This window comes from Rousettus aegyptiacus, unplaced genomic scaffold, assembly GCF_014176215.1.
Source record: "Rousettus aegyptiacus isolate mRouAeg1 unplaced genomic scaffold, mRouAeg1.p scaffold_m13_p_8, whole genome shotgun sequence".
NCBI lineage: Eukaryota > Metazoa > Chordata > Mammalia > Chiroptera > Pteropodidae > Rousettus > Rousettus aegyptiacus.
In genome coordinates, this window is record NW_023416311.1 from 46,629,920 (window position 1) to 46,654,058 (window position 24,139).

The following is a 24,139-nucleotide window of genomic DNA, read 5'->3' on the forward strand; positions in this document are numbered from 1 at the left end:
TTGTGTGCTCAACCCCGAGTGGAAAATAGAAGGGTTGCATCTAATTAGATTTTAACAGAATGTCAGCATTATCTTGAAAAGTTAATTTTTCTATATCATTTGGTTGAGAACATGTGACTTTGAAGGATGTTCACTCTACGCTGTAACAGGAGATATATATATATATATATGTAAAACTATAGTCTATCAAACATTTATAATACAAAAAATAATTTAGGTGTCTGAAGATGTCAATAAAACAGAGAGAATAATTAAAATGTTGCATGGCCTGTTTCTACAGGTCAGCCATGAAAATTCCCCACGTGTGATTCAGTCAGGTTCTCAAAAGATCGCTCTTATTCTTTCCCTATCCTCTTATCAAATACAAATCTATAGAGTTGGCTTCTGGCTACGTATAAAATTATTTTCTCTCATTACATTTTATTCGGCTTGAGGTCGAGGTATGCCTGCCTTAATCTCTCTCTCTGTCTGTGTATAGACAAAAGATAAGATATAACCATCTGGTCTTCTCTATACAATCTATAAAACAAGACAAGTTTCAGGTCAGTGTTACGTGAGTTAGAGAAAATCGACCCTATCAACTCCAATCCAATATTTTCGTTATTCTATTATAAATAATTTATGAAGCGGCTTTAGTAATTTTTATTGCTATTTTTGGAGTTGTAGACTTTGATTACATTTTTCTGACTAATATTTATCATTTGTAGCATTTGTAAAAGTCTAATGAGATACAAGTAAAATAAACCATAGATAATTGTCATTAGAGTTTTGGTGCATTAACTTTCAGTATTTTTTTTGTCTGCCTATGATATAATTCTGCAACTTAATTTTTCCCCTTAACACTATAATTATTTTTACACACACAGGCACACCTCAGCCTCAAGCCCAATAAACTGTAATGTGAAAAAATAAAATCTTCATAAAGTTTTTGATTTCCATAATTATACTTTTTTGGTCAAAATCTATGAACATATAAAGATTTTGAATGTATATCGCCTATCGCTTTTAATAAAGCTCCTACAGATTATAGTCTTAAAGCATCTGAATGTACTAAGTGTTCTTTTCATTAGCTTTAATAATTTGTAGCGTAAGTGACTAACTTTTTACATCTTTGACTTTCGTGAGGGGGTGCTTTTTTATGTGTATTATACATTTGCATTGTTCATTCTGCTCGTACTCCGTGCAATGATGTTTTCATAAAGTTAGGGCAAGAAGGTTGTGGAAAATCATTTTTCCAGTGACATCATTTTCATTTCAATAAAACTTTTCCTTTCCTAAACGTGAAAGCATCGGATTCTTTTTATAGTAGCAAACTTACATAAACGGGTTTTGTCATGCATTCTCAATCTGGTTTTAGATGATACATTAGAATAACTACTTTGTGCTTCTTTCATCTTGACTGTGTATTTTAGTCATAGGCATAATTATGTAGGTTTGTAAAGCTCAGAGTAGCATGTTCCTTGTGTTCCTTGTCTGCTTTTTGGCTTGCCTCCTCCCCTGCGTCACCCGCAGAAGAGGTCCTTACCTCCCTTCAATTTGTCGGGTCATCTGTCTAAGGGTTCAGCATTCCCTCCTTCCCTCAGAATCATCTAGAACAAATAGTCAATGACTGAAGAAAAGGTGATGAGCATTTCTGTGTGAAAGGCAGACTTAACACCTCAACGATTCCTATGTGAAGTCTGCGGCAGGAAGCCATTGGCTAAGGTGTGATTTCACAAACCACATCCAGAAGCCTATTCTGACCTTTAGCTCTGGCATTAATGCTTCTTTCTGAGTTACCCTTCCACCCTTTGTCCTTTGGTTTAACCAGAGTTTTCTTCCAATGGCAAGCTGACAGGTGTGAATTTTTTTTAAGAGCTTTTTAAGTCAGGTGATTCCACGTCCCCCATTTAAATCTCACTTCCCTTCCATGTTTAGTCTCCATGCCTATGGTAGTTATGGCTTAAGTATGTCACCAGCAACCAGACCATGGTTAGTGTTTGGCTACTGTTTTCCATTGCTTTCCCTTCCCTTGCAGATGCAGGGCTAGGAATAGCCCTTCCCATTTCACTCCCCTTGCAAATTTTGCAGCTCTTCTTAACTGATGAATTAAATTAGCACATGTGCCTTTAAAATGGTCCAGGCATAGATGGCATGATTATCTTTCTGAGAAAATGATCAGGGCCACGTTCAAAGAACCCAGTGCCACCCAGGCACCTCCCAAGGACATGGCCCAAGGTATGGCATGACATTTCTGGGCACCAATGGGATTTTAAAGTCTGCATTTTCATTAGTACACAAGTATTCATTCTGTGTATTATGCCTTGAAAGCTGTGAAGGTTGTGACAGTGGCTTTTATTTTCGTATGTGCAGTTGTTAATTATATGAGCCTGAAATGCAGATACCACATTAAAGAAGAAGGCAGCCTTAACAAACGAGGAGTTCTGCAGTGCCTCAGAGGAACTCCACGTAGCAAGGTGTACGTTCTCCCCACAACCCATACATCCAAATCTTGATGCTCCTACGATATCCTTGTCACTAAGTCAGGACTTTACTAGTGGAATACACAATTAAGAACATAGCAACAAGATTCTCATCTCCTCTTGAACTTTCTATCCCTGCTCTACACTTCTGGTAAAATTTGTATCTCTAGTATCTTATACGGATCCTTCACAGAGTAGACCCTATGCTATCTGTCAGATGAGTTTACTGAAGTACATTTTATTCACCCCATCCTTGTCCCCTTTGCTTGTTCTTTTAGCTGGCTAGGACTACCATCCCAGCATTCAGCTCATCTCAAACCCACTCCTCCCCTATATATTCATTGCACTTACTGGTCTGACCATTCTTATTTTCCTTAGTCACTTGATACTTAATTTGAGCATCAAATTTTTGTGTCTGTGCTCAATGAGATTATAAACTATTAGAGAATAAAGGCAGTGCTTCTTCTCAGAATGGCAAGCATAATGCGTTGCACATAGTAGAGTCTCAGTAAATACATCAATGATTAATTCATCAGTTTTTTTTTTTCATTAAGAATATGGATTTGAATGGCTAAGTTTGAGAGAAGAATCCAGGTGCCTCCTTTATATTGACTAAATATGGCCGTGGTGGTAAAATTTTCCTGGCCTCAAATTACATAGTGAGTAAAAATTGATGCATACTTTGTGGAAGTATTTTTAGCCCAAACTTTCCAAATTGACTGTAATGAGACACATTATCTGTAGAGCTTCTGCCTCCCCTTTTCTTGCTAATGCAGCTTTATCCATTATTTTAAGACTTAGCTAAGGTTCCAACCCTATAAAAAAGCCTTCTTCACCTTTCTAAATCTCAGTCTGCTCCTTCTTTGCAGCCCTGGAGGACAGTTGACTCTCCATAATTTATTTAGTGTTTGCAAATACTAGAGTGTATTATATTCTAATCATTTGTATGTATCTGGTTTCCTTCCGTAACTAGATTGCAGCCTCCTTCGAGGTCTTGGGACCTTAGTTTAATCCTTTTGCACACAGCACAGTAATTAGCATACTGTTTGCCCCTGGATTTAGGGGAAAGCATTCAGAAATTTGGTTTGCATGACTCTTTTACCTAATAACTGTGTGAGCTGAACAAATCACTCTACCTCTCTGAACCTGTTTTGCCATCCGAAAAATAATCAGAATCTCTTACAGAATTATGAAGATTAAATTATATTAGGAATGAGCAAGTGTTTTTAAGTTGTAAACCAACATACTAATGGAAAAAAAAAATTGTTCTTACTTGTTGTTAACTTTACCAAAAAAACCTGTTATCACACTAAGTATAAGCTCCCTGAGGGAACTCTGTGTTCTTGTACTGAAACTAAGAATCATGCGTAGTACATACTGCTGAAAAGTAGTTTTTTTTTTTTTAACTGACCTATTACTAGGCTCATTGGAAGACTTTTGAGCTTCTGTTTTACATATTTTTATATATTTCTTAATACAGAATGCTTTCTGACTTAAGAATTTGGGCATGCTGTCTATTCATTTAAGTTGGTATGTTGACCATCCATTAGAAATAGATTGTAAACAGTGTTCAAGGTGCGCTTGGGATAAATTTTTTAAACATCAAATAATTTTTATTAACACTATACATGACCGCAAGCAATATGTAGATGCAGTTGAATGACTTGTGGAAGGAAATGAAAGGATTTGAAAGAAGTTATAATTCTTTGTCACTATTTTTCTATGCTGGTTACATATTAGAATCACCTGAGTTGCCTAAACAACTTCAAATTCTTGACCTTTGTCCCAATTAAATCAGGATTTGTGTGTGTGTGTGTGTGTGTGTGTGTATGTGTGTGTGTGTGTGTGTAGAACGACAGCCCATTATTGCTCCAGGTAAATGGTATGAAATGAGCAAGTTAGTTGAAGGTTTCCACGTGCTATCATTTACTGTCTTAGTAAACTTAGCTGCTTCTCTGGCAATAGGAATGTTGCAAAGAACTAGAACAAGGAGAGCTGAAAAAGTTAGAAGTTAGAAGTTCAGTAAATACCTCCTGTATTACGAGGTACACTGCTAAGTGTGCAGACTTGCTCAAGCAGCAGTCCCTGACACTGACAAGTCTTTGGCTAGTGGAAGGAGGGAATATAGAGGATGCTGTGGAATCGGAGAAGATAGATGCAGTGTGTTAAAAGAGTAAGGAAAGGCTTCAGGGGAGGAAATAGGAACTTCTCAGATAGACAAGAAATGTAGACAGCAGGTGAAGAATTCCATCTTTTTGCAAAACAAACAATGCTAGCATTTCCTCTAGACCTTGCACCCAGTGGCTGTTCCATAAATATTGTGAGTAATGACAGTGATGATTTTCATAACAAAAATTAATTGCTAACTCTTTAATCCAAAGGGAACTCAGGAGATAATGGTCATTGAGTAAGAAGATGGAACAGACACTACATTCATTGGCTATGACTTTTTCAAATCTGGAAATTCTTTCTTACAACTAGTAAATATTATTTGTTATGTGAGAACTCTATATTTTCTCCTAAGTTTAAGGATGCCTAGCTTCTGCTCTCTATAAAATATTCTTTCTTTTACGTAATAAAGATTGGTGTATTTTTCTTTTCAATCTTTATCATAATTTTACTAATCTACCAGTTTTATTTTCCAGTCTTTGAAAATTTTTATTTTATTCTTGGCTCCATTTGTTCTGTATTTTTCCTTTAAAGTCATTATAGTTTTAGTAAGGGTGCAGTCAGGCCTATATGTTGCATGACAATTACATTGAAGTCTTTCAGTACTGTTTATCATCCGATACTACTGGTAAGTCACTTTTAAACTGCACACTGTGTTGTTTGTTAGGTGGGGGTCATAAGCCTTCCTGTCTTTCTCCTGTATCTACAAATAGTCATTGTTCACCTGGTATATATGACATTTATTTTTACTTTCTAAGTCTGCAGGCCTCTGTCCACCTACCTACACACCACCACTATTGAATGACACTCTCCTATTCCCCTCCTCTCTTGGACAATACAGGTTATTATCCTCTATTTATAGCCTTGGTATGAGACAGAGCTAAATGAAATAAGTAGTCCTAATATTTTTTTTTCCTTTTTTCTCAGAAAAGCATACATGTAGGAGGGTATGTGATTTTTTTTTTATGAAAAATATAGGAAGTCATTTTTGCAAAGAAAATGGAATATTTTTCTTAGTGACAAACTTCCATTACGATTTTATTTTTTTTTATGAAAGAAATTCACGCTTTATAGAATCAAGCTCCCTTCGAAGCTGTACCACTCCCCTTTATATCAATTTTGTTTTCGTTTAGAACATCATTTGGTTGCTAAATTTCCTAGTATCCTGTTTAGCTGTCAGATACTAATAAGCTTTCTGAGGAGCTCATGTCCACTGTTCATTTCACCCCAATTCGGTGTTTTCCTTATTTGTGGTCTACCCGAAGTAACTTCGGGGGTTAAGGTTTGGCACTTTCTCCTGGTGTTTTGGCTTTGGCTCTGCAAACATATCACAAAGCAGACATATTATGTGTACAAACAGCTAGAGACACTAGTAGAATCTTGTCAGCTAAAAAGCAGAAAGCCTCCGAATGTGAAAAGGAGAAAATTGTGCTGAGTCCGTTTATGATAGCATGCTCGACTTATCAATGAAAGCACAACTAATATTATGTATTAAAAGTAAATTAGATTTATATTTATCATTATTTGCTATTCAGCACTAACTGTAAAAGCAATTAATAGCTCATGCAATTTGCATGTGTTGCTCTCTCTCAACTCATGTGTTTACATGGAAACAACCACATACAGAAAGGAAGGAGGCCTCAAGTAATGTTCCTTTTCTTAGATAAGGGAGATAACATCAGACCTCTTATAGTTTATATATCTTCAAAGTCTATTTATGGTGAAAGTCAAGATCTTGAAGTGTTTGCTGCTCCCAGGTTTAATTGGTTTTATCTGCTGTTATGATAACAACCTTATCTCTGCAGAAAGTTGCATGGATAATATTTGGAGATCAGAATTCAAGCCCAGACAGACAGTGTCATCTAGCAATTAAATGTTATTTGATAGTTCTGTGTGTGGCTCAGATGTTGGGGAACTCATGCCTCTGTTTGACAGTCTTTATGGCATCATAAACTGGTTCTCAGGGGAAATCCAGATATGGGAAGCTTTCCGAATAGAAATGGCTAGAAAAGCCAGGCTCTCGTGGCGGTTCCAGTCATTGGCTGTTGCCTAACGACTGTGCAGTTGAGATCTGAAAGATGTTTATTTCTGTTACTGCTTTTTGGTGAAAGGATAAAGAAGCCGTCCAGCTCTGTGACACAGATGCTGATGTATATTTTGGGGAAGTCCATTATATGGATCAACATTGCTTTCCACATACCCAATTTAATCTCTCATATGAGAACTACATAAAACTCTTTATAGGAGAAATCTTGACGGATGTTTAACTGCATAGATCTAATTAGATGCAGAGCAAGACTTTCCCCAAATGATTAACTGGCAAGATTAGGTAGACCTTCCTTTGTTTTGTTGGGATTTGGGCTTTCTTCCTGTAATATTCCTTTTCATCTTTTAAAATGAGTTTCTGAAAGCAGAAATAGAGGCAAAGCAAGCACTTGACACAGCTAAGGTTTGAAGAGTATTATAGTTATTCTTCTGGGCTTTTCCAGGAGTGGATTACCTCTTTAACTTACTACGGCCTGTGTAGGGGAGATAGGGAGAAGCCCAGTTCAGTCTTCTCTGTAGGTGAAGCGCTGAAGTGCTCTGCTCATTATATGTTTTAATTGCTTAGTTGCGCCTGGAATGTAGATTAACTATCTAACACCTGAAAAAAAGATTCCCCCTTCATATGGAGAGCAGTGAAGATGAGAGACAATAGGATGACAAATGAGATGCCTAAGTGGAGCCCTGATCAATAGAGAGTGCTGTCCATTTGGGTAATGGACATCCCTGTCATCTCAGCTGTTAAAGAATTCAGCAGAGATGAGTCCCCAAAGGTCTGCAAAGTATAAGGCATCCAATACAGGAAACATTACCACCTCCCTTCCCCAACCCCAATAAATAAAAAGGTGCATCTCAGGAGTTCACTCTTTAGCTGCAGTAAGCTGTCGCACATGGAATTTATTGTACTCTATTTTCAAAAATCTGTGCACAAAGCAGAAAGACAACCTGGAGAGTTGGGGGATGGGCTTTGTTTTCTCAGACCATAAAGGGGGTGTGAACACCTGAGGTAATCTTGTGGTTGGCAAAGAGAAAAATCTTCCGATTTAAAATTAGGAGGTTGTTTAAATTGCCCTTTTAAAAATGTTTATCTCTCTTCCCGGTGATTTAAAGCTAGCATATTTGGCAACTAGGAAGCTTGACAAATGGCTTTTGTCAGACGGCCATATGGCAGATGGGGTGGAGGTCACTGTGTTGCCCAGCCTTCCCACTCAGTTCAGTGCTATTCGGCCCACACGTTCAGTTCTGACAGAGAACCGTTCATGGCTTTTCCTTTCCAAATACCTTTAATATGTCCAGTATCTACTTCATAGAAACCCCAGGCTTCTTCCATCCCACATTGCATCATGGAGGCCGGGTGGTGGCCGTTTCTTCATCTGTCTAGCCACTATTCACTAAACCCAGCTAATTCCCAGAGGGATTTCTGCAGCCGTGGCAGCCAGACTCCCCGTTGGAATGTGCAGGTGAAGGTTTCCCGACGGCTGGGAAGGGGAGTGCCGTTTCACTGGGCAGTCAGGTGTGGGTCATTAATTTTCAGTGCTGTTGTTTAACTAGTAATGAGGTCATGGCTTCAGGGCAAGACTGACTTTACCTATCAGATGTCTCCCATCTCCCAGCAGGCCGTTCACCTTTGGTCAGGGCTCTCCACTAATAATTGTCCCGGGCAGTGTTCACACGCCATTGCCTCATCTCTCAACCTCAGCTTCTTCTAGATGAGAAATAATTCCTCTTGCCCATCTCCTTGGTTATCCATCTTTAGTAGGGCCCATAAAACAAAGTCATTCTCATTTTCCATTAACCTCTATGTCCTGAAACTTAGAGCCATATATACTTTCTCTTCTTCCTCAGAAGAGGCATCTATTTGCCGTCATTTGCAGCAGGTCTTAAATTATGGAGAAAAGGCAGGGATCACCCCTGTTGACCTAACCACCTACTTTACCTTTTATTTTTCTCCTATTTACTATTGCAGTTGATAATTTGTAGAACTCAGTAAAGTAATTCACAACTGTCAGCATCTTTATTATATTGCAGCCAGCAGCAGAAATCGTAACCTGAAGGGATATCTACTAAATCAAGATTTCTGTAGCATAAGCAGTGTAAATGAATTCCTGCACATTACATTATTATTTTTATAATGTCTTTATTAAAAAGGAAAGGACAGGATGCCTATTTAGAATAAGTACAGCATGTCCAAAGGCAGATAGATTCTTAGGGTTAGAAATAAAGCACATTAGACATCCTGAGCTCCACTCCTACCCATTTGGAATAGCAACCATATCCTTAGCAGGTCAGCAGTCAGCCTCTGCTTGGCTGCGATCTCACCAGCAGTGGAGGGGTAATTCCTACTTCTTCATCCTCCTGTTCTCTAGAGCAGCACAGAGAAAGGTCTATTCTGCATGACAGTCCTTGAGGTATTGTAAGGTAGGCATCATGTTTCCTGAGACAGACTCTCTTCCAGCCTAAACATCTCTAGTTTTTCCAGCCACTTCTCATCTGTGGTGCGTTATGCAGCCCCAGCATTCTGTCTGCTCCCCTTCATTTGCCAGTAGAGGTTTATGGGGGGACATCCCCAGCACTGCAGTAGTATGTGGTCTGGTTGTATAAGGTGTAGGTTATGTCTCTTGACTCTAGGTTTTGATTAAAGTGGCTAAGCTTACCTAGGGTTTGCAGCCCTGTCTCCACTGGTTCATGGTAAAATGACAGTTAATAAAAATCCCATGAGTTTTGGTTAAGGTAGAGACTCGCCTCCCTTCTGGCTCTTGTGCAGTTGATTCTTTTGAACCCGCGTATGAGACTTTAAATAAAAGCATCATGTCAAGTTTTATATCTGTCATCTTTATAGTTTTGATTCATTGGCAAATTTAATTTTTAAAGTTCTCTTGATAAAGTGTCGACTCTATACTAGCAAAGTATGCATATATGGCGAAAGGAAATAGTAACACACCTGGGTGTGTACGTACAGGAGAGGCAGTGCACAGCTCCTCGTCAACAGCCATCTGTGTCAGCCACATCTGTCCAGAGCCTGTGACTGGGTGCGCCCGCCCAGTGTGGGACAGGCACACACGTTACTGCTCATCCATACCACAAACCCGCAAGGCGTGTATTGCTTCCCCTTTACAGATCCAAGGACCGGACTGGGAGACATTAAGTGACTTGCCTGGGTCTATGACACTAATAAGTGGCATAACCAGGGTTTGAGCCCAGATCTCCTGCTTCTTCTCTTTTTTTGCTCTGTGTTGATGTCTGTGTTAAATTTTGGATGTTAACTTGACTTTTAAAGTAACTTCTCAAATTCCCCAATATTGTGCATAGACCAATTGAAATTATGCCAAGTCAGTGGATTAGAGACCGAGAACAAAAATGTTCCTGTACTAGAGATTATCCTGTATACTATCTATGGTAGTCATTTGGACTTTTTACAAAAGTCATTTTGATTTTATTGCCTTTCAGAATCGTACTTCCCCACCCACTTGAAATTTGGTGTGATTACATGGCTAGCTGTGGTCAACCAAGTGTGAGTGAAAGTGACCTGTGTCACTTCTAGGCAGGAGCTCTCAGAAGCAGTATGTACTTCGCTGTACTAGCCATAGTATTTCTCGCCTCTGGCTTGACCATGAACAGCTCTCAGGATAGTAGCTGCCTGTCAACCTAGTCCCTGAGTGACTACAATAAGCTGAGCCCCTTGCTGACTTGCAATGGGCATGTAGTATGAGCAAGAAATAAATCTTTATTGTTTTAGGCCCCTGAAATTTGGGACTTGGTTGTTACTGTTTCATAATCTAATTTGTCTTGATTATTACAACTCTCTTACCAAAGCTAGAACATGGATGAGATGCTTGTAATGAATCCTAAACCTTGTTTAACACTAAAAGGGAAATTTGCACTTACCTAAAAACTTTCTTGATATGAAAAAAAAATAGGATTGCCTTATGTAGAAACAATGCTTAAAACCTCTATTTTCTTTTGTTACTAAAGCACAGTAATACTATATACTATAATACTGTATACTATATAGTATTGTATAATACTGTCTATAAATCTGCATTTATATATAGGATGTTGTCTTAGCTTGGGCGCTCTAGAAAGTAGAGCATGAAACAGCTTAGGTGCTAACTCTTTGTTGTGGCAGGGGGGATGGTTGAGCATGTAATTGCAGGGAAGCAAAAGTGAGGGGAAAAAATGACTTGCAGCAGGAAAGATGGGAGAGCAATACAAGGTGATGTGTTACTAAGCCAGCCATAGCTTCAGCACAAAACAGGGATAGTCACTTGGTTATGTGAAATGACACTGGAGAAGCTGTATTTCAAAACCTCTCTGCCTTGGACCAATTCATAAGAGAAACAAAAGACGAGCAGTTCATCTGCTGTGTCTCTGTTGACTTTCCTGTCTCTCACTGGTCAGACTCCCATACATTTCTAGTCCTGCTGCCTGTGTCTTCCTCCCAGGCAGCTTTTGGGAAAGCCAGGGCCTCTGAGGGTACCATCTGCATAGTGCCCGGGCATGACAGGCTGACCTTCCAGGTGGTTGCCTTGGGCAGCGGTGCAGTTAGTGATGGCAGCCAGAGTTCATTTGACCTGGCACATAAATTGAGTCTAGTACAGACATTAACGAACCTGAGTGGGGTGTCTGCACTACTCAGGACTTCTTTTTCCTCACCTGTTAACAGAATACACTGGACTAGATGATTTCAGAGATCCTATTCTTTTTACGTGATGTTTTAAACTAGATTTTCAAATTGTACCAACCATTTGTCTCCCAGTATTGGGATCATTAGTCAGCTGATCTAATTTAATCGTTGAGAAAACCAAAATAATTTAAACCTTGAACAAGCTTTAAAACTATGACATTTTGCTCTAGCGTTTCTTAAAGACTTTTTCTTTTTCTTTTTTTTTTACAATGTCCCATAGTAAGAAATGGGGTGATTTCTTACAATGGCCAAGAAAACACATATGCACATGTAATTGAAATAAAAATTTTATGAAAGAATATTTCTTTCACCATATGTAAGTAACTGATAGGTTATATTCAGTTCTATTAAAAAATAATCCATGACCCACAGTTGAAAAGCCTAGAACATATCTCATCTGTCTGTAACAATTAATTGTATATGATAATGTAACTTATACCTAAATCTATGTATATGAGACAATTAAAGTATTAGATTTTATTTGTAGTACTTTCAACCATAATGACATCACTGAGAGCAATGCTAATCATTTAATTTTCAAATGGTTTTTATTATTGTGTTTAGGACGAACATTCCATTCGTGAGAAGACAGAGGTAGAAAATTAATGAAGTGTTAATATGACCAAGAATAAGTGTATGGAAGTTAGCTAGAGGATTTCTCGTTTTGAGACCATCACTTTAGACTTATATTACGTACATAAGGCTGCCATAGTATAACTGAGTAGTAGTCCAGCAAGTTTCACCATTCATTTCTATTAAATTTTGATTTTTACTTTTTTTTTTAGCATTATGTTTTAAGTGCACTTAGGAGATGCTTTGAGTAAATTAAAATGATACCGATTATGATAGCAATAAAACAAAATAAAAAACTGTTTCCTAATCATGAGTAAGCCTTGTCTCAGTAGCTTAGTAAAAGCCTTTATTATATTTCTCATAATAACTAATGTCCCAAAGATAAAAGGCCAGAGATCTTCTGTTTCTGGCTTCACATTGATAAGATCTGTGGACGAAGGCTGTTTCCCTGTGTGACCCCAGTCATTTGTCCCAGCTGCCCTCTGAGGTGCTCAGAGTGGGTACTGCTAGTCCCATTTTGCAGATGACTAAGGTAAAGAGTAGCTCCCTCTGCCCTTTCTGTGAATTATCAACTCTGTCAATTGAAAGGTATGATTTTGTGTTAACAGTGACAGCACTATTTCCTCTAGTTCATCTACCTACTAAGCTCTGTTTTCTGCAAATCATATTATTTCCTAGTTTCTGAAATAATATCTGTAGAGAGTGTTCTGAACAACATTTACCTCTAGCAGAGAAAGTTGTGACATTTTTCATGTTCTAAGGATGGACAGAGAAGGCCGGGGTGTCCAGCCCCGCTGCCTGACTTGGTCATCGGCAGTCATTCATTACCTGATCTTCCTCATATTCTTTCACATTTTCCACCTTAGTTTTCACATCTGTTAAATGAAGTTATTATGAAACCTTCCCACCTACCACATATGGTTGTTATGCGTCCGAAATAAAATAATATACTTGAGAATACCCTGGAAAGCTAAATTAATTCTATCAGTATAATAGTATTAGGATTGTTTTTCTCTCATCCCATTTCTACACACACACACACACACACACACACACACACCCCTAATCTGGGAGAATCTTAAATAGTCATTTTAAAAGAAAATTAAGTTTATCTGAATGATTAATTTGCAAACAAAACAAAAATGTGGGATGTTAGGTTTTCTGGCTCTCAAACAAAATATAAGGCTATACATATAGGCCATAAACTTAAAGGGTAAAAAAGGCACAAATTTTCTCAACATAAAAATATTTTTTCCTGATTTACCCAGGAGAAAATAAAGTAGAAATCTGGTATTTTCTATTTAATATAGTTAGCTCCTCTATATCACAAATGTAACTGTATGGTACTTATAGTCATTATCTTAAAAGAATATCACAGAGAGTCTCTACTTTAACCATCTTGTCATAACTTGTAGACTTTTCTAATGGCTTGACGGTATTTCCCTGGCACTCTAAGCTATTGTATTACTATAATTGAAGAAACCCAATTTTACTTTGTATTCACAGTTTATTCTCATACTCCCTATTTTACTGTAACACATTATTTAGGAATTTGCTTTCCTGATCTCTTTGGGATGACTTGATACTCTGCTGATTTAATCATTAGAATAAAATAATGTACTTTCACATTCAGAAGTAAATCCTGTTCTTCTCTTCTCTATATACTTTTCACTTGGGGAACTATTTAATCAGGGAATCTATTTATAATCCATGATTGAATATTTAAAAAAAAAACATAATGATGATTTCTAGAAAGGCAAAACTCATATCACTTTTGCCTCATGGAATATAACAGAGTAACCCATGACAGAGGGTGTCCTCGTTTAGAGGCAGCCAAGTCTGAGCTGCTCGCTTTCTCCTGTCAGAGTGAGCAGAAATCCCATGTAAAGCCTAGCCCTAGATTCAGGAAGAATGTCTCCATGTAAAACTTATGTTGCAGTGAATTGATGCCAGAAAATGCAACTTTGGCTGTAGATCCAGATCTAGAACCAGAATCAGACTTTTCTTCTGAGTCCTTGAGTCGAAATCTGTTACTACAAAAAGCAGTGCCATTCTAAAATCTAGAATCTAGATTCTAGAATCATTCTAGAATGCTGTTACAAGGTTTTTATTCTTTTAACTTCCTGGAAAACTAAATAAGTTTCTGTTGTTTTTCTATGATCCTATGTTGATTCTATAAGTAGGATGGCATCATGTATTCTTTTTAATTGATTTTTGGGGGCAGTTTCTGGTTCTTTTGCATATCCCTTACAAACGTCTTCTGTAGGGCAATATAAATTTGATTGCTAATTAAATGAAAGTTTTGAAAGCAAATTTGGGACTAGGTTTTAGGAAAATAAGAGCATTTCCTATTGCTTCGTATTTAAGTGAAGTGCTCATTGCTCAAAAAACCTTGAAATATCCACATTAACATGAATTAGGAAAAAAGAGATAAGAAAGCAACATATACTGAGAATATGCCGTACACACTGCTTATATGTGCCCGCCGTTCACACATCTACTGTGTGCCAGCAGATAGTCTTACTATGCTTCCTCCCATACATTGACTGGTTAGCCTCACAATCTCAGTTATCTCATAGCCCTTGCAAGTCGTAGTATAATTATCTTCATTTTTACATAAGAAACAGGCTCAGAGAAGTTAACTTTTTTGGTACCTCAGGCAATGCTGGAAATGAAAGAAAACTCCTTTAGGGTCTCTCACACTGCAAAGTTCATGTTCTTCTTCCTGAGGCTGTGCTATTACTCTAAGATTAATAAATGCAATTCAGAAGTGCAATCTGTATGTCACACACATACATATATGTTTAGTCTGGATTAACAGTATAATTGTGAGCTCACATACTACTACTTTTTTAAAATTATTACAATTGAAATTTCTAGGATGGCTCTCTGAGTATAAAGCAACTGTTCAGAAGTTATTAAAGACAAAATGGCATCACTATAGGCAAAGACTGATGGATGCAGGTAAAACAAAAGTCCTTTCTGCACTTAGGGATTTTTCTGCTGGTTCAGCATAGGCCTGAGAGGAGACCAGGTGAAGTTACCTCTTCTTGGATTTAGTTATGAGGTCTGACTGTACCTCATGTATGAAATCCTAGGCTTTTAGTGAAGCAAATAATTTCAGAGTTTTTCTCTAGCTTCACACGATATCTTCATTGTCATTAGACCTGCATTTAGTTGAGTTTACTTAATAATAATAATTTGTTTAAATAATACAGAATGCCCTTTGTTTTTCACCTACCTTATACTGTTGCTGCCTTGTTAATGTACTTAGACACTTGCCTGTTTTCAGGCACTTTCTGCTCTACTGTGACTCACTCAACCTGTGCTCACAGCCTTTTCCTGTGACTAGGCAAACAACAATACTTTGCCATTATTAATATCCCTTCCCACCTATTGATTAATGGTTCCTACTTGTACAGCTGGTACCAATAATGACATTATGTTATCTCTAGTGAATTTTGTGCTCAAAGATCTGGTCCACCAGAAACAGAGGTGAATAAGTTAAAGAGTCATGGTAATTTTCAGTTAGAGTGTACACGTGGCTCAGTGACCTCGTCTACAGTAAAGATTGACATGGGCAGAAAGAGGTTAAACAGTATTATTTTGGTTGAATAACTACATGAATAACAAAACAGAAGAATGTAACAGATTGGTTTTCAAGGTCCAAACCACTGGCCTTAAAATAGCACCTTTAAAAGACTATCGTCCGCCACTTGAAAGATATTTAGAAACTAACCTGTTACTTTCAATTGCCATACAATTATTTCCTATTAGGAGAGTGAAAGGAATTGGAAGAAAGGAGATATATCTGCTTTTGTTAATTGCCCATAGTAATCCACAGTCCCTTCTGCTACCTGTTGTCATTCTTCCCTACCAACCAAATGTGAAAGCACTCATGCATCACTCATCTGCATAAGAAGAAGGAGGCTCTCATTTTTTATTACAAAGGAATTTATTTCTTTAAAGAAGTAAAGTGAAAGGATGACAGATAAGTGCACTTAAACCTTCTGAGCATTACAGCAAGTTTGTAAAATTTGGGTACTGAAAATGATCTTTGTATTTTGTTAATCATAGAGCCTCTTGGTTAAGCTAATGTGCCTGGAACCATAATCCTCTCTCTATGCCACTTTGTTGCTTCTTAGCGGGCAGGAGGCACAAACTCATTGCTGATTCTTTTGCTCTCCACCTGCTGGTCTGCCTTGTGAACCAGAGCTTTTGAGTGATGTAGCCTTTTGGATATTCTCACAAAGGGCCGGGCACATTTGTGAGTAGCGTGCCTGTTGCAGAGCAGTAGGAGAGCAAAAGCCTTAAACACATCTTGGATTGTTTTGCGCTTAAACAAATGAAGACAAACAAATGGAATATCTGAGACTATTTCAAAAAAAGGGGGAGGCACATATTTTATAACTGATTGGTATCAGGGCTCTTTCCTAATCTAGATAATCCTAAAATAGCTGCCCTTCCAGAGGGGTCAGGCATATGTAAAATGTTTCAAAAGCAAAGAGCAAGCCAAAAAAAAACCAAAAAATAAAAAGCACAATATTGTTCAGACTTTGTAAAGACTTGTCGTTGTTACTTTAACTTGGTAAATTAAGCCATTTCGATAAATAAACAAGAGAATTAGAGAAGGTGATGTGAACAAAAAATAAAAACCAGAGATGTGCTAGGAGAGTAGGAGGTGGGAAAAGGCCACTAAACTGGCACGGTGGTCAATGAAGATGATGGCTTGGAGGTGGTAATATTTGAACTGAGACCAGAAAAATGAGAAAGAGCTAGAGGAGTAGGCTGCTCTGAAGGACTATAAAACGTGTGCATATATGTGCATAATTTTTCAGACAAATATGCATGCTGTTGGCTTTTAGTAAAATACAAATTCATATAAACATGTTAGTGCACTTAGAGTAGTTTTTTGATATTTTGCATTTTTTAGTGCTCAGTTAAAAGAAATACTACTTTCATGTAGGAGTTTCTGTTCTTGAAAACATTGAGAACCACTGGTGTATTATAGCTATTGATAGGTGCATTTCTGGTGCATGAGGCTGATTGCCTACGCTTCTTGCAGAACAAGAAAGCATAAACTAATATGTTGGTCTAATGAGAAGCTTGAGAAACAGATAAAATAGGTGTGTTATTTAATATGATTCATTTAAATGTTATATATGATTATACGGCCAGGGTATGACTAACCGCTGACTACCCTGAGCTATCACTGGAAAGAAAACTTATTTAAAAAAAATGACAAAAACATTGTGATTCGTAGTCATTACTATCCACTCACTCTGCTGTAAGGAAACCTGACTGTTACCTGAGAACTTGCTAATTATAGTTTAAAGGCGAGCTCTTCGTGTATGGTAGCCCGTTCAGAGGAAAAAACTTAAGATGGCAGAATCATTCAGTTCAATCTAACAAACATTTATTGAGTTTATAGAAAACTCAAAGTTTTTGAGTTTTGACCTGCCTACCAGGTAAGACACAGAATAATCAATTGGACTAACCTGAATATGGGTCCCAAAAGACACTCAGCATTTTGTGCTTATCATCTTGAGAATAGCACAGTACACAGATAAATGTAGACAGATAACAGAGGCCATAAAACATGCTTTCTTTGTATATGTGTGTTCAAATTTGAAGTATTTTCATTTCGTACCTGAGACAGTTTTAGTATTTTGAATTTTTTAGGAACTGGTTCCATGAATTCTTTCTTAACAAGACTTCATTATATTAAAAACGAAGGCCTCCCCCTTTTCTCACTCTCATTGATTTGTTGCATTTATAAAGCTTTTAGTGACAAGCCAGATGTGGTATGCAAACAGACTCCACCAGCAAGTAGAGAGCGAGAAAGCCCGGAGTACAGTACATGAGAACAGCTTGTGTTATACTAGAGTGACATGGTGATTTATGAAGTGTCAAACCCTCTTGCCTTTGAAGAATTCTGGCCTTCACATCTGTCTTTCGTGTTTATTTCAGTTGTCCTGGTGACACACTGTCCCCATAAGCCCTGGAATGGTTCTGTGGGCCTTGTGGCAAATGAATGAAAGGTCGTTTCCCCCTTTTTATGAAGGGAAACAAAGCTATGAATGAGAAATCAGGAGAGAATGGGAAAGTGAGTCACTGTGCTTTGTCACTGTGACGTGCACTTCATCATACCTCACATGGCCAGAGCAGCGCTTATAGTTCAAAGGAGAAAGGAAGCTTTCCTTCAAAGGTTGAGTTTCAGTTTTGACTGTCTCAAATGAAAATGCTTTAACAAGCCTCTCTTTTCTTAAAATTACTTTATTTTTCAAGTGAAAATATTCAAATAAATTCACTTAAGCCAAGTTGCATTTTTTTTTTTAACTTGAATCATCTTTAGAATACCTTATTGTGTTTGGCTAGATGTCTAATTTTATATTTTCCTGCAGTGTGTGTTTTTTAAGGGGAGCGCGTCTCTCAGTGACCCAAAGAATACTTTTTCTTTTTTTTAGAAGAGAGTGTTCTTTTTACGAAAGCTCTGTATATATTCCCTTAGAACTTTGACACCCTACATGTCTGTTTATTGTTTCAATATCATATAGAAACTCTGAACAGGGCTTTCTGCAGGATGAAGTGGATTAAGTGAGAAGTTTACTAAAGGATTAAGCTAGGAAAAACCTGGTGTGACCTTGTCAAGACAAGATTATTTTTATTTCTTTGCCTCAAGGAATGACTTGGTTTTGGGGGTGAAAGAGTCATGAAAAGGTAAATTTCCAATTTTGTAAAAATCTATATTTCTGTAGTTTTAATTGATGTTATGAAGTAGAATTAGCAATTGGGACACGATTCTGCTCACCAGGCTTTGACTTTTAGAATGTTTTTTTTTGATAGTTTGAAAACTTGCGTGGGCAGCAGCTGATTAATAAGTGGAAGTCCAGCGCAGTGACAGGAAAACACAAGTTCTGTGTACCTCGAAGAGTGACATCTTCCTTGGCCAAAGTTACGTTTATTAAACTAATAACATCATAGAAATAGATTCACTCTCTGTAATCACATATCTCAATATCATTATATTCAATGAAACAGGCTGCATGTTCTGGTTAAATTTGGGTCAAAGATCTTCAAGTATAAGAACCTTAGGAATAATTAACATTGTTCCTCTCAGTGACTGGAAATATAGAAAATACTTTTCATTGAGTTTTAGGAATTCAAGTATGACAAGAAGATAGAGTTAAGTTGGCTTCGTGATTTAAAGCTGTGGGTTTTTTGCCTTTTAGACATGCCTAATGAAAATAACATTGCCATACGTTATAGAAACCAGTGTTGCTTTTCTGAAATGACTTGAGCTGCAGCAGCTCAGAAGGATGCTTTTGGGAGCTGGGGTTACTGAAGTATACCTAATGGAAATGGCTACAGGGTGCCTTGCCTTTGGCAAAGGAAGATCCTTGCCCTGGGAATTTTGGGAGTATTTTTTTTTGGGGGGGAGGGCATGGCGTACCTCAGCTTCCCAATGGGCGTTAATGGACTGGGAATGTCATTTTGCAATCCTGGAGCATCCTTCTGCTCAGTAGTCTCCCAGGCTTTGCCTGCTACTTTGTTCTCCATAGTAGCTGCCCTTCTGTTAAGCATGGCCAGGACTCAGGAGCTCTCCTCGCGAGATGCGTGTGCATTATCAACCCTCCTACCCACACCAAAATCCTGTCAATCACAGTGACCTCCAGGGGCCTCCAGTGAGCCTGGTAAACAAGGGACCGATGTCTGCAATAGCTTTTTATTCACTTTTTTTTTTTTTCTGGAGTGGGACTTTCTAATTACTCAGTTGTGTATGCAAACACTGAAGGAGCATTAGGCGCATCAAGTGGGGCTCTGCTTTTATTAGGAAACTCTTTTATTTTCTAAATAGAGTATGTCAAACATATTCTTTCCTTTTTAAACAGTTAACCTTTCATCTCTCCTGTAGCAGAAATTCCAGTCTCTGGGGCTTGCTAATTTTGTATTTGAAATATTCTACAGCAGAAGGAAAATGCTGTTTACAGTGCCTTCATTAAAAAGCTTTTAATCGTGTTTTGTTGCTGCATATATCGTTTGGATCCCTGCTGGGTACACTTCATTGCCCGAAAAAAATACAGTATTTTTAAAAGACACACCAGTAAACCCAACACAATTCTACTTTGACCCTCACAATAGTGGAGACAAAGTCCTTTTATAGTGCTCACATTTACTAGACCGTAATGAAAATATGAATCCAATAGAGCCTTAGGAATGTGTTTCTGAGTAATCCCCAACCTTCTTATTTTTTGAAAAATTCTTTTTATGTAGCCCACTCTTTTTTTTGTCACATCACATATATTGAATAATTTAGTAGTACCACCTATAATATGACTTGTCATAGAAAATGATTCAGACATAACGCAGTTTGATGTGTGTGTAGTACTTCCCAACATCTCTCATATCTTGGCATACACAGAAAACTATAGTGTACACTGGAAGAGGCCAAAGGGCTAATGATAATAGCAAACACTTAGGAAGTGTCCGACACTTTAAACGTTTTTCAAATATTGAATTTCGTATTTACAACAACCCTGTGAGGTAGGTACTATTAGTATTTCTGTTTAGGGACAAGGAAACTAAAGTACGGGGAGTGCCTTAAAGTGACTTGCCCTAAGGTCACAGAGCCAGTAAGTGGTCTACCCGCCTTGGACCCAGGAAGTTTTTACCTGTGCTGTGCTTGACACCCCTGTAACCCTCTCATGGCCCATTGTGAATGCATTGGCGGGAGAAGAACAGAAACCGTGATGTATATGATGAGCACTGAGATAGCATTATTTTATTCTAGTCCTGCCTGCCTCCACTCCATTGTAAGTTCCAAGCTTTTATAGATAGTGGTCTTTTTTTCTCATTCTTTTCTTAAATCGGCCTTATTGAGATATAATGTACATACTATAAAATTTAAGGGATTTCAATGTATAATCCAATGAATTTTAGTTTATTTACAGTCATGTGATCTAATCACCACAATTTAGTTTTATGACATTTCTATCATCCAAGTAAGATGCTTTGTGTCTATTTACAGTCATTTCCCATTCCCACTCCCAGCCCTAGGCAACCTCTAAACTTTCTGTCTCTACATACTTGCCTTCTTCAGACATTTCCTATTAATGAAACCATGCAATATATGTTCTTTTATGTCTGCCTCCTTACGCTGAGCAAAATGATTTTGAGGTTCTAGATACTGGACTTTTATGTAAAATGTTTCATTATTTACAGCCATCTTTCCAATGTTTTCTAAGTCTGCATCCAAGGAAGTGAAGGGGTTCTGGTTTTACTATCTTAGTGTTGTGGTTTATAGCTGTCACTCCAGGTTTAGCGGACGTGTTGGAGCCTAAAAGAGTTTGCCATTGAGGGAAGACATCATCATCATTATGAACTTCCCAGATAATTAATTAAGGGCTGAGATGTGGGCTTCATGCTATTTGAAGCATCCTCTCATTTTATAGCTACATATGTACTGGGTCAAATAGGCAATTTGAGAGGAACAAAAGCTGTCAATACTGTGAAAAAATAAGTTGAAGTGCTTATTTCTTAAATGGAAAGTTAAAACACTTATTTAATAAACAGATCAGCAGATCAACAGTTTTTTGGGGGGGAGGGGGCACAGGAGCATTATATAGACACAGGCCAAATCATTCCATTCTCAGAGGTTTTTTGTTTTTTTTTTTAAACTTCTGAGAATCATGCTCTCTTAATTCCTGTATGTTGTAGCTACTGAAAAATATCTAAACTCTACAATGTATAGGACTGTAGGTCATTTGAATTATAAGGATAAATAACAACATAACAGGTGGTTCAACAAACGGATGATATAGTAGGCTGATTAGCTTTGTTCATTTAAAAACTATTTTGCAATGATTTGCCTGGTGTTGGATTTTCCTGTATACAATATATCTCATAAAAAGATAGATACCTTTGAGTCAGGGGCATGAGTAGTACAAGGTTATGAGATTAGGAAGTGCCCAGAGTTCTATATTATAATTCATTGATTCGATTTCCGGAGTCCAGGCCTTGAGTAGATAAAACAGAGCACTTTGAAAGCCACTGCCCACATCTTGCTCTCGTATGGAAAGCAGAATTACATTTTAGGTTGCATATCACTTGGGAAAATGGCCTCTTCAAGAAATAGTAAATTTCCATTAAAAAAAAAAACTACTTCTCGAACACCTCTTATGAGTCAGGCACTGTCCTAAGTGCTGGAGATCCAGCAGTGACTATTCTCAGGGCAGGGGACAGGGAGTCAGGGGTGTGGGAGAGTTATACTTTCATGATCAAGAAAGTTCGATGGGGTGAAAAGTGAGTAGAAACCTGGAAAGTCTCAGAGGAAACCAAGACCACGTAAGCCCTATTGATTTCTGGGAGAAGACAGTTGCAGGCAGAGGGAATGGCAAATTGAAATGCCCTGAAGCCAGAGTAGGTTCCCAGAGTGGCTGATACGAAACAGCTCCAAGGGGGACGAGAAGTAGGAGACCCACACAGGGAAGGAAGGACTGGGGAAGCAGGTCATTGGGGCTTCGTAGGACCACGATGGAGATGTGGACTTTTACTCTGAGTGAGACTGGAATCCACTGAAGGGTTCCGAGCATTTGTTTCTCTTCCTTGTGAAGAATATTTTTTTTTCTTTTTGCCTGACAATGAAAAAGATAGGATGTTCCTGTTTTTAGGGTTACCATTAGCCACTACATTGGTTCCCTTGGGGTGGAAAAATAAAACTGTCCTTTTATGTCTGCTTCATTGAGTCTCGCTTCAGGTAATAGAGAAGTTTGGATTAAAAACATGCATTTCACAAATGCTACCCATTCCAGGTGGGACGATGTGGTCTCTGCCTGCCACGAAAAGGGGGAAATCACTTCCCCTAAAATAGTACCTTTTCTTTCCACATTCTTCTAGAAGCAGAAAAGCATACAAATGCTTTCTTTCTCAGTGTGCATTTGGAATTTTCCTTAAGATGGATCTCTCTTGAATTCCCACTTGAATTCCCCAATCTGTATTTAGGCTTAAATTCTAAGAAAAATGAAACCTCCCTCAGATGGGGTAGACCGGGGAGCTGATCTGGACGCAGCTTTTTTTTTTTTTTTTTTTTTTTTTTTTTTTTAGCTCTGGGAGATCAGGAGTGTTCGTACCTTGGTGCCAGGAAAAAAAGGAAGGTTGATTGGGGTTTATGAGATAGTAAGACACATAACTAAATTTGGGGACATGGATGTCGTTTAGTATGACAGACACGGCAAAAAACAGGAATGTGCTTTATTTTTTTTTTTTAAGGCAATATGAGATTTGTTATTTTTCCCCGCAAGGTCCAGACTGTTTTTGTGTGCAGCACAGATGTTCAGGAAACTAATTCCAGCTCCAGCACCTGTGTGACACTGACCCAGGGCTGCCTTGCAACATCCTCTACTCTGACCAAATCTCGCAGATCAGCTTTCGTGTGACACTTACTCCCTCACCCCTTTACTCATCCACCCATGGCTATCTACCTAGCATGTTTGTCCTTCCATCTGAATTTTTGGAATTAAAGGAGCCCACTATCTCAGTGGCAAGTCTGTTTTTAACGGACATGTACCACAGACCTCTCTGTTGAGAAGCATCTTGTGAATAAATGAGCGCAGTTTTGCAGGCTTGCAAGGAGCTGGTGCCCCACAGCACCCGTCATGTAGAATAAATAAATGAACAGTTGATTTCAGTGGGGTGTCAGCGTCCTATTTTTAGAATACCATGTTTTCATCCAGAGCTGTTCAGGTAGTTCTCATTTTAAAACTTTAACATTCTGCCCAGCATACGGTTTCTGACATCTGGCTTCCACTTGTTATACAAGAGAGACACTTTGACTAATTTCCCCATCTTTGCAATGGGATGGTACTTGTTTCTGGAATGCTCTGAAGGTTTGCTGTAGGGGGCAGTGGAGCAAGTGGTACGAAAGCGTATTGGAAACAAAATCCAGAGAATCAACATGCTCATCACATTTTATTATTAATTGAGCTTTCAAGTAAGTGTTTCCTTATAAATCTTAGTACACATTTTATTTCGATCGTGTTTAATACGCACTCTCTCTGCTCTTGGCTCAGAAAGGGCCTAAGCTGCATCTCTAGAAAAAGCCTCCTCCCTTTTTCCCAGTCCAGAACTTCTGACTAATTTCAGGCTCATGTACAGTAGCCGGACCTGGAGCATGTTATTCCTCACAGCTAAGGCATTTGCGCTACAGAGG

The 24,139-nt window shown here is 38.1% G+C and overlaps 1 protein-coding gene across 3 annotated transcripts in view; it reads left to right on the top strand.

Annotated features, from left to right (window-relative positions):
* Positions 1–24,139, top strand: part of EFNA5 (ephrin A5) — a 263,869-nt gene that overhangs the window by 120,418 nt on the left and 119,312 nt on the right. The window lies entirely within an intron of this gene.